We start from the raw sequence: 11202 nt of genomic DNA on the forward strand, positions 1-11202 counted from the left end.
AAACATTTTATCATTACATTAATTACATTTGGGAGAGTACCTGTATGGTTTTGCGTTTTAAAAGGTTCCTAAAGACGTTACATCCCCATTCGAGACCGGCACGCTTCGCAGTGGAACATTTTAATTATTCTCAAACCAATGGCGCCAAATTTAATAGGGACAGTAAGATTTTTGCTCGCGGTTTTGCAAAATGATGTAATATCAAGTGTACTTTAGTCAACCGTCGTATTGTTCTTTCTCATAGTTCAGGGCATGATCAGTGTTACTGCCCAATTTCTCTCTCTAGTTTCTAACAATGGTTAGGGACTTTTTGATATGGCACGGCACAACGTTATATACATTTGTAAATTCTAAGTAGCACAAAAGGAAAAAGAATCAATTTTTTTATATTTTGGTTTGAAATAAATGAACTCGTGATAGTAGTTATAACGAACAGAAAGTCAAGTGAATGGCACCGGCAATGAGCAGCAAAAAGAGAGGAAAGTTTGCTTCAAGTTAGCAGAGGGACATGGTAGTTAAAATAGTAATCTAGAATTTTGTTCGTTCAAACCTTAATATATCATGAAAAATTCAAGTGAGGAGGCGACACTACCTAGAAAGATTGATTTTGGCAGATAACAGCGAAAAAATTGTGTTCTACCCACACTGGGACTATGGGAGAGTTTCAGGGCCGCAGGTCGCACATGATGAAATTTGAACTCCAGTTCACATCAATTGTCCCTGGTTGTACTAGTAGCGGGTTAAGCTATTGTTTGCTCAGGTCCTGTTAGTCTCGAAAGGGTTATATGGTGCTTGTAACATTTAAAAGGTTGTTGTCATAGCTAAACAGACCGCTATTACAGTTTTTTTATTGTTTTACAGCTTATTTTGACACGTTAACACCCAAAAGTAATTAATGTAATGATAAAATGTTTTCGGAGAATGGAATTGTGGTCGAAAAGCCGAGATAAGTAAATTTTGAAATTGATTACCAGTAAAATAATTTATTTCAACGGAAAACGGTAATGGAACGTTGTTTTTTCTTAAGCATGCATTTAAGTTTCAATTTAAAAGAAAAATTAATATCTGATCCTTAAGACAAGTGATAACCTCAGTCTTATCGATACTTTTTAGGTCTTGATTCTAATCAAGAAATTTTTGATTCATATCTGTTCCTTCAGTCTTTATTTTAATTAAGAATGTTAAGAAACTGTTTTACATTTTCAAATTCTGCACTAAGAAGAAACATATATAAAGGGGACCGTAACTTAAGCTGAATCAGACAATTATTTATAACGATACTTCATAAAAAACGGTAATCATTAAAACTTTGCATTCTTATTATAATTAACGTAGTAAAATTTTTTACAATCATTTATTGATACGCGATGCGCCCCCTAAAAATTCCAGAAATATGACCAAATTGACAATTTTACACAATTTTGAAAAATATTGATTTATGTCCGTTTAACCTTTAGCTCAAAATTTTCATAAGCTCAATATGAAATTCGGATATCCTTAAAACTTCACAAAGACGATCCGAGATTGTCAATTTCAAACGTTTTTGTAGCATTAACTAACGTCTGTTTGATAATATTAAGCTTAAAACCTTCAACACAATATAGTCAGGGCTACCCCAAAAGTGCACAAAGGTGATCCAAGATTGTTAATACGCCTAAAAAGTGCCCTCTTCAAATGTAGCCGGGAAAAGAGAGCGTGATTAGGGTTCTAAATCGGTAAAATACCATGGTAATCTACACGGTAATTTACTGGGGTAACTGTAATTTACGATTTTCTCGGGTAAATTACGAAAACGGTAATTACCCTGTTCATTATTGTGGTAAATTACACTGGTAAATTACCACGATGGTAATTTACCACCAAAGTCTAATTTTTTTCTCTTGGAAAATGGTCTAAAAGCTCCATATTTTGTGCAACCCGCGCTTACACACATTTCTCCTCATGAGACATGAGTAAGTCATACAAAGTCGAACGGCAAGCGTTGGAAAAATTTTATTAAGGAAATGAAATTTTATTTTCTCGTCTACTCTTGTTGTCGAGTTCCTTTGCGTCGGCTGGAAACCCTGTAGTTGTTAGAATTTTGTAGAGATAGGCCAATATCGGCGTAATTTACCATTTTCCAAAATTACCGTAATTTTTGAACCCTAAGCTTGATCGAGTGGGTATTTGGGTAGGAAGTCCCTGGGGTTGGGACTCCAGGCATAACCCACTCCATCACGCACTCGACAATGCAAAGCAACTCGCGCCAGCGTGGGAAATAAGGCGGCGACACAGGGCTAATGACCAGTTTAAAAATTGCCTGTTCCATTTCAAGGGGGGGGGGGTCAGTTGCCCACTAGACTAATAAGAAAATTCAAGGGTAACCAGAGTCCACACATTAAAATTCTAATTAAATTATCCACATCTTTAGTTTAGCAGACGATGTGCTCCGGTCAATGGTCACGAACCAGTTTATTTATTCCAAGTCAGGAGGGTCGCTTTTTGAATGTCCAATTTAAAAAAATCCTTACTTCCCACCCTGACTCGCGCTATAGCGCAAGCAGCTTGCAACGTGTTGCGCTTGATCGAGTAGGCTATGCTCCGAGCAAAAGAATTCTTCACTTCAGTTCAGCGTGGGAAATAAGGCGGTGGAACAGGGCAAATGACCAGTTTAAAAATTAAATCGGAGGGGGGTCAGTGGTCCACGGGACCACTAAGAAAATTCTAAGGTAACCAGGGTCCAGAAATACTCAACTATTTTAATTACTCACTTCTTTAGTTTTAGCAGACGACGCGCCCTGGTCAATGGTCATGGACCAGTTTATTTATTCAAGGCCAGGGGGGGTTCGCTGGCCCAATGTCCAGTTTTAAAAAAAAATCCTTATTTCCCACCCTGCTTCAGTTGGGAGTCCTGACTCCTCGGGCTCCTGAAGGCCAGACAATGGCAGACATAGATGCATATGAAAGGATACATTTCTCATAAGCGAGAATGGCCAACTTTTTTTGTGTAAGAGAAAGCCTGGCAAGCCGGTATTTGTTTACTACAAAGTGACAAGTCAGGTTACAAGCCTCCAATACACATCCGTGTTACAAGTAAAGGTTTTCACCTTTAGAAGTTAATACAACGGTTTGAATTTAAATAATTAGAAAAGGGAAATGTTATTAAATGAATACGGTTGCAGTTGTGTCCAAATGAGAGCAATTAAATATGTGTCTTTGATATTTAGCTCTGATAATATCAGAAACTTAATAAAAAAAATAGTGTTACGTATTTAACCAGAATTGATTTTAATTAATTTAACAATAAAGTGTTATAAAATAAATACCCTGAGAATGGGATCCTATTAATAACCAGAACCATGACCCATAAGCGTAAGTTTGAAACTATTTTTGGTAACGTAAACTTGCGTCTAAAAAACATCTATTCCCAATAATCTCAGAAACTTTGACCGCTGAACATTTTGTTACATATTTAGCATAAACCGAAAATAATATCATTTAATTAAACATTGTGTTATAAAAGACTTTAAAAAAACACAGCCACAAATTGGAAGAGCTACCTTGGTATGTCGAAATTAAGAAAACGTGTTAGAGATCCAACGAACAGCAATGGTTTTTACCTTTAATATAGAATTTGAATTTAAATAATGCTAATGTAAAATGTTATTAAATGAAAGAATCTATACAGTTCTATTTGTCAATATTTACATTGGAGAATTATCGGCAACGTTTGGTCAGCGAGGCTTCATCATTAAGGTGTAAAATTTACCTCAATAGCTTATTAATATGTTCCAGCTGTAAAAGATAATAATGTAGTAATTGATTGATCTACCAGTAAGATTAATAACTAATTTAATTATAATTTGAACCTACCGACAGTATTCGTAACGTGTGGCTTTTGTTACGAAAATAATAAAAAAGCAGACCTAATTAGCCTACATTTTAATTCCAATTAAAATCATTTTGGTCTTAAACGGGTGCTCGAACGCCATATTTTTCTTGCTTTAGTCCCTCGAACGGTGTGAATCACGACTGAAACGCCGTAAGTACAACATAAAAAAAATTAAAGCTAAAATACGTGTCTCTAACAGTGGTAAACACTGTAACTCCAATACAAAAAACAACGTAAGTCGAATTATGTGTTTATAATGATAAAAATCAATACTTGAACTTAATTTTTCTTAACGAAACTATTTGAAGGCACATCAATTAACTTTTATATTTCATTTAAGATGGTTCCCAAACGTAACGAATGAACAGTTTTCCTTATATGCCTACCTGGATAAGGTCACTTTTCAAATAAATCACATGTTATCTTTATGGAAGAATATTGTATCTTAAACCAAATGTCGGATTCATTTTATGGATTCTAAAACCACCCATAACAACTTTATTCTTTATAGAATTAACTAGTAGATGGATCTCTTTGAAATTTTAACCACAAAATTAGGGCCCGAATTTTAGTTCACTGGCAAAATTTCAAAGTAGCAAACACAATACGAAGTCACGGTCAATCAAAAACCACCCTTATACATTAGAGACAGTATCAAGTCTTATCTAAGAGAGCTCAGAATAATTTCTACTGAAAGCTATTTCTAGAAATTCAATACTTTCTCATTTAGCTAAAGAGGCAATTCTTATTTTGATATTATCGCCCTAGATAATTATTCTCTGTGTTATTTCAACGTTAATGGTTAATTTTGAAGAAAGCCTTTTCATATATTTCAGCATTTGTTTCCGACAACAAAATTTTCTTTTTAACCCAAAACGCACAATGCTTATTTCGCTATTATTGCGATAAATGCTTTCGTGAAAAACTGATAAAAGGACTCGAAATTATTTTACTCTCCTAGCAAATTTCTTGCGCAAATTTTTTTCAAATCCGCAAGCTAAATACTACCAAAACTCAACTATGAACCGAGTTTCAAGGCGAACTATCATTTCTGTAATAATAATAGCAATAATAAAAGGTAAGAATGCAGGGTGACAAATATTTGCTAAGGCAAGCTCATCTAAAAACGTTCAAAAGTAGATTACGGCTTTTTTTACGAATACTTTCTATGGTGATATATATATGTACTTATTTAACACATAGGCAACTTGGTTGAGGACCTTTCTCCCTACGTTAAAACATCAGACACTGGATTTATTAAATACAAGTAAATGTTATGTTGTGTATTCTTACAAGTATTCTTATATAACGAAACTGTTTTGATTTCTACGAAAGGTTTTCAAACGTGACGAATTTAACTCTTTGTCTCGTTAGCGTGAGTAGTTTCATAAACATGAGCCAAGGCTTTTGAAATTAGTATTGGGTTTACAACATTTAGTTACGAAGATACGGCTTGTCAACACTGGCCCCTAAAACTAGGAAGTAGTCACACACCTAAAGTAATAAGCTTTACTTTGCCAGTGTAAGAGCACTTATACGCATTTAAAGAGGCTCGTCAGACATTGGTGCATTCGACGATCTTCCTAATAGAGCTTAGTGTAGCGGGTGGGTAGAAAATGAGAGGGAGTTGGTGAAGCCCTTTGATAGCTTCAGGAATACATAGATTTCTTCTACTTGGAATCTTTAAAACGTCATTTTCTGGGCATTACTTCTTGAATTAAAGGAGAGGCGTGGAAACTATCACCCTGTTTCTGAACGTAGAAACCACATGATATTGACGTAACTAGCGACGTATGCAGCGAATCCTGCGGCCTGTGAGCATCGAACTCGAATTTAAACAAGTTCTCTTTGTATGTTCTGAAAATTTTCTTATTTATGTGAACAGTCATGAAATGCTAGGAATTAGGAGTAGGTGGTTCAAGAATGTTTTAACCCCTTTCTCTTAACTTCAATCAAAGGATACTATGGGATCTACGGCCTCTTAAAGATTCCATGTAGAAGTACACCTCTGCTAAATAAAGATGAACAACGTTCTTAGGCTGAAGGAGGATGTCATACTCTACGTGTGGCTATTTTCTGATGTCATACTCCACGTGTGGCTATTTTCTGAAGCCCAATGTTGTGAAGCTCATATTTTCGTAAATACATGTTTAGGACCACATTTCTTTGACCATTGCCACTCAATTTTACCCAGAGAACACAAAAATTTCCGTAACACGGAGTATATATTAATGATTAATTTCACTGCAGGAAGCCACTTTGATAGAAGTTGTTAAAGCGGAGGTTGATGTCAAAATTCAGTACTTGGAGAGAATGCACAATATCAAGTAATTTTTATAGTTTTAAGAAAATTTATCATTTCTTTAGAAAGAAACCTTGCTTGTACAACGTGAAAACTTAGAGAATTTAATAAATTTTGACTTCTCGTAGGTTTAAAAGGGAATTAATTAGTATAGAAACCGTTCATGAAATATATGAAAAACCCGAAAAGTATAGCGTAAGTTTCAATCACAGTTTACACTGATAATAGATGCTATATATTTGTTTTGGTCCAGCATATTCATTTCGTGCCGGTACCATGGGAACTAAGCCTATTCGAGAAAGAAACATATTGGGGAGCAACTAGTATCATCGGAGTGTCAGAGACAGTCATCATGTCACGTGCACCTCGCAAATACGTTACGACCAATCTTAATATTCTGCCAATGGATTCGACGGCGAGTTTAAACTTCATCCCCTAAAGAAACCAAAACATAATAACGAAATTAATACTTAGGTGAAACACGTTATCTTGACGATTCTGTTGATAGTGGCTTTTATTTTGACGGCGAGTTGCTTTATTCACGAGAGCCACCGATTGGCTGCTAGCCGACAATGTCTTCTAGCACTGACTTACCGTTTCGTCATTCATCTGTGGAATACTGTTTCTGTATTTTTTGCTGAACGTGAGTCCCTGGACCCTAGTGAAAAAAAGGAGGCAAAAGTCAGCATTGTCATTTAATTCTCGATTGCAGCGTATCCTCGAATCAGGAATCGAGTTCCGGATCGCATTATTTGCTTATTTTGGCTCTTGGGTTCTGTCATTATTGTCATCTTCATGGCATCTTTCATTAAATCAGATTTAATGGCAGAGAGTTATTCTTATGTAGATTCGGTATACGATTTAATCGATGAGAACTCGATTCAACCACGGCTTATGAGTGGTGGTGTTTCTCACAATTACTTAAAGAGAAAGGTGAAATTGATGGAATCATTTTTTTGAAGGAACTCCACATTGCACCATGAGCCTAGTGGTCAAAAGTAGAATAATTTCATGATCAACGAGGGATTACGATGTCGATGATAATAGATCGAACTGCTCAGTCTTACCTACTACTTTTGGTCTTACGTTTAAAGGGGCTGACCAACCCCCTCTCCTTTTTATCCACCCACAATGCTAATTTCTTTGAGGAAGATCTTCGTTTGACCCACGGTCCGAACAGCCCCTTTAATTAACTGAACTATTTGGTTTTTTTTGTTATTAGGCTTTAAAAGATGATAAAATTAGAAACTGGCTACGTAAATTGGATGAGTCCTGTTTCGGAGATATCATGTACTTTTGTGATATGGATAATTTCATGGAAATTTGCGACGGAACGAAAGCTCTCATTCTCGATAAACAATCCTTTATGTGGACCATTGGTAGAATGTTGTGGGAGGAGCATCAGGAACGAAACGAAATGAAGGAACTTTGTCAAGGAGTGTATTTTTCGAAACCCAGTGGTCAGGAATACGCCGCATACCTCGTCAACAAATCTTTTCAGGATAGTTACCCTTTGTTTCAGGAAAGCATCGGTTTATCGTAAGTCACGAGAAGCGTTAGCCTATGTTCCAAGATTGTAAGGAATCGAAAATCTTAAAGCACCTTACAAAAAGTCTTTCCCAAATTAACGCCCCTCAAGTTGAATCATTTCAAATACTTTTCTCATAGCTTTAAAAGAGATATATCTTTGAACTTACATTTTATTTAACCGTAAAGAAATCCCTAAATATACGCAAAATATTATTAAAACACGTATTCCAGATTGCTGGTATTCTTTGAATCCCAGCCTTTTGAGCACTTGTACCATCTCAATTACGCATCTGTGGATTTCGTGACTTGGCGAAAACCTCAAAAGGAAGATTTCACACTAAATCTGACTTCGTTGGCCTACTTTTTCAAAATTTTATTTATTGGATATCTGCTTTGCATTGCTGTTCTCATATCGGAAGTTTTAGTGGCGCACATCATAGTGCAGTTGAAAGGAGGCAAGAAAGTACGTCGGTCCAAAATCTTGGTGATTTGATTAATAGAACACAAGGAACCAGAAAATTTAAATCCGGTCAAAATAATCTGTAGCAGCAATTTGTAATGATTTGGAATTGTAGGCCAGAAAGCTATCCCAAAATTATTTTACTATTAAAATGCTTGTAAAAAGATTTCGAAGCTTATAGTGACCACATGAGTGACAAGACAGGCTGATGGTCTGGGGAAAAACTTTAACTGAAATATGCCAACACCATGATTGTTTTTAATTAGAGGCTTTTTCAGGTTAGGTTTCTTACTTTGTTGGAATTTTAGAAAAATAAATTTTATAATATAAATAAATAAATATTTCATATTAATCAAACAATTTTTTTGATTAATTGTTTTTTGTTACAAAAGTGAATCAAATCAGTGATTTTAATACAACTGATTTAAATCAAACAACCCTGTGTCTGTATTGCCGTTATACCCTAAAAGGAGACGAGCCTAATAAATCAGCAAAATAACAAAACCTAGTCATAAAGACAGAGAAATTACTTGTGTCAGTAGTATCTAAGTGTTACTCCCTAAACAGCGGCGTGGGAAATTGGCGTGACGTAGGACTTGGCGTGAACTGGCGGGGGAAATTGGCGTGAAACCTCATGATGGCGGACTTGGCGTGGACTGGTGGGGGAAATTGGCGTGAAACACGTGATGTTAGACTCGGCGTGAACTGATAGGACAAAATTGACGTGTAATCTCATGTCGAACACTTGAGATAGGGTTATCTAATCCTGTTGGCGTGTCTTATCTTATTTTTGAAGAAAATAATAAATGCATGGTCTCACTGATAAGGATTGAATTATGACGTTTGAAACCAAAGTCACGTGCTCGGGAAGTTAGGCTTAAAACTAGATGTCATATTATTAACGAAGTAGGCGGAAAGTATGAAAGTAGACGGTAAAAAGAGAGTACAGTTTTCGGATACGACTGTGTACCTGATTCCTCACGAGGACAGGAGAAACCACGAATTTCGCAACCTGCAATGTTTTAGAATGCAAATACGAGGACAGGAGAAACCATGAATTTCGCAACCAACAATGTTTTAGAATGCAAATACGAGGACATATTAACTCCGATATTGGAGATGAAAATTGAACGCATCGCTAAGCCTTGTCATGGGTTGGGGTTTTTATCGCCATGTTGACTTTCGACAACGTGGTGGGAGGGGAAATTATTTATGTTAGGCTTAAAGAAGCGTCATATCGTCTTTCGTCAACGTGTTTGAGGGTGCCATGGTAAATACCCGGGTTCAGAGCGTCATGGTAAATTTCCGCTACGTCGTTGATTGAGAAAATACACCCATCATATCTTGGGTGTTCGTCTCGCGATAAGATCCTATAAAAGACGCAGTAGTTTAAAAGATAAGTCATTTTACGGCTCTTCAAGCTTTTCACCCCGGCTTACGATATCCACGTGTCATCACTTAGAAATGGACTTAGTTAAATTGTAAGTATACTCCTTACAATATAGTTAACCCTTGCATGTCCATTTGTATCCAGGTTTATAATTAGAGTATTCGGCTAATTTTTACTCCACCAGGGACGATTCAAAAGCGTTCTCCGAAACTGACAATACGCCGGACACGCCTTCCTGTCATATCTACTGTAGTGAGGATGGTAGAGTCAATTCACTCATTACTTTAGAAGCCGCCGTTAGACGAAACAAGGGCTCGATAAACACGCCTTGTGTAGGTTATATGTACTGACTTAGAAGGGTTTACGGGTATATTATTTTTAGTACACCAGTCAGAAACTGCGTCTATGTCCTGTTGCAAGGCGGAAATATCATGATCAGTGTCTATGATCTTGCTAAGTTTATTGTCGTCTGCAAATTGTAGTAAGTTAGAAAATTGAATTTTAAATTGTAGATCGTATAGGTAAATATTAAATAACAAAGGCCCAAGTGATGAGCCCTGTGGTACTCCACATTTCACGGGTTATACAATTGTCGTGAGAGATCCGTTGCATTTTAGGACACAGACCCTGCCTCTCAAATAATCAGTTAGCCAATCTAAAAGTACGGCATTTATGCCCAATGCACACAATTTATCCCTTAAATAACCATAGGGAACACGATCAAAAACCTTAGCAAGGTCCAAATAAATTACATCAACTTGACCGCGACTTTCAACCACCGGTGCCACGAAATTCATAAAGGCCGCATGATTAGTATCAAAGCTCTTACCAGGGGAAAATCCATGCTGGCATTCGTTAGGGAAAAAACTGAACCACTGTTGTAAATGGCTGTGCATGACCATGTCAAATAACTTTGCAAAAACACACAATAGCCAAATGGGGCGGTAATTTTTAGGATCACAGGCTACGCCCGACTTGAAAATAGGGGCTACAACTGCTCTTTTCCAAGAAATGGGAAAGGTACTGGTTTTAATTGAAAGGTTGAAGATGTGTTCTAATATCGGCAGAAGCACGGTCTCACAACCCTTAATAACAAAGGCAGGAATACCATCTATCCCAGTTGATAATTTATTGGGAAGTTTGGAAATGGCATTGTGAATTTGTGATAATGTGATAACCTGAGAGTAATAGGGGTTCTCTGCAACTCTGGTATCCTCAAACTTGTAGTGCTCATTAGGGTCAGTGTTGTCGACGGAGACACGAGAAAACTGTTCTGCAAATGTGCTAGCCTGGCGAGTAGGATCAGAGACCATCGTATTGTTAAGTTTTAATGTGATGGTACGCGAGTCCTCACGAATGTTGCCTTTAACAAAGGTCCAGAACTTTTTAGGGTGGGAACGTGCATGCTGGCAAATAGTCTCAGCATAAGCAGTTTTGTCTTTCGCGAGTAACCGTTTGACAACTGCCCGTAGACGTTTAAATTCAATAATATCGGTTATAGCACCAGTTCGTTTTTTCTTTTTAAAATAATATTTTTTCTGATTAATGGCAGTCCGAAGAGCATGAGAGTACCATTGAGGAAATCCAGAGTAGGCACGCTGTACCTTTCTAGGGATAGCCAGATCCATAGCTTCCTGGACTCTTTCCGT

The sequence above is a fragment of the Phalangium opilio genome, unplaced genomic scaffold (genome assembly GCF_054372755.1).
Source record: "Phalangium opilio isolate 3A_F unplaced genomic scaffold, DU_Popi_V2 ptg000009l_1, whole genome shotgun sequence".
NCBI lineage: Eukaryota > Metazoa > Arthropoda > Arachnida > Opiliones > Phalangiidae > Phalangium > Phalangium opilio.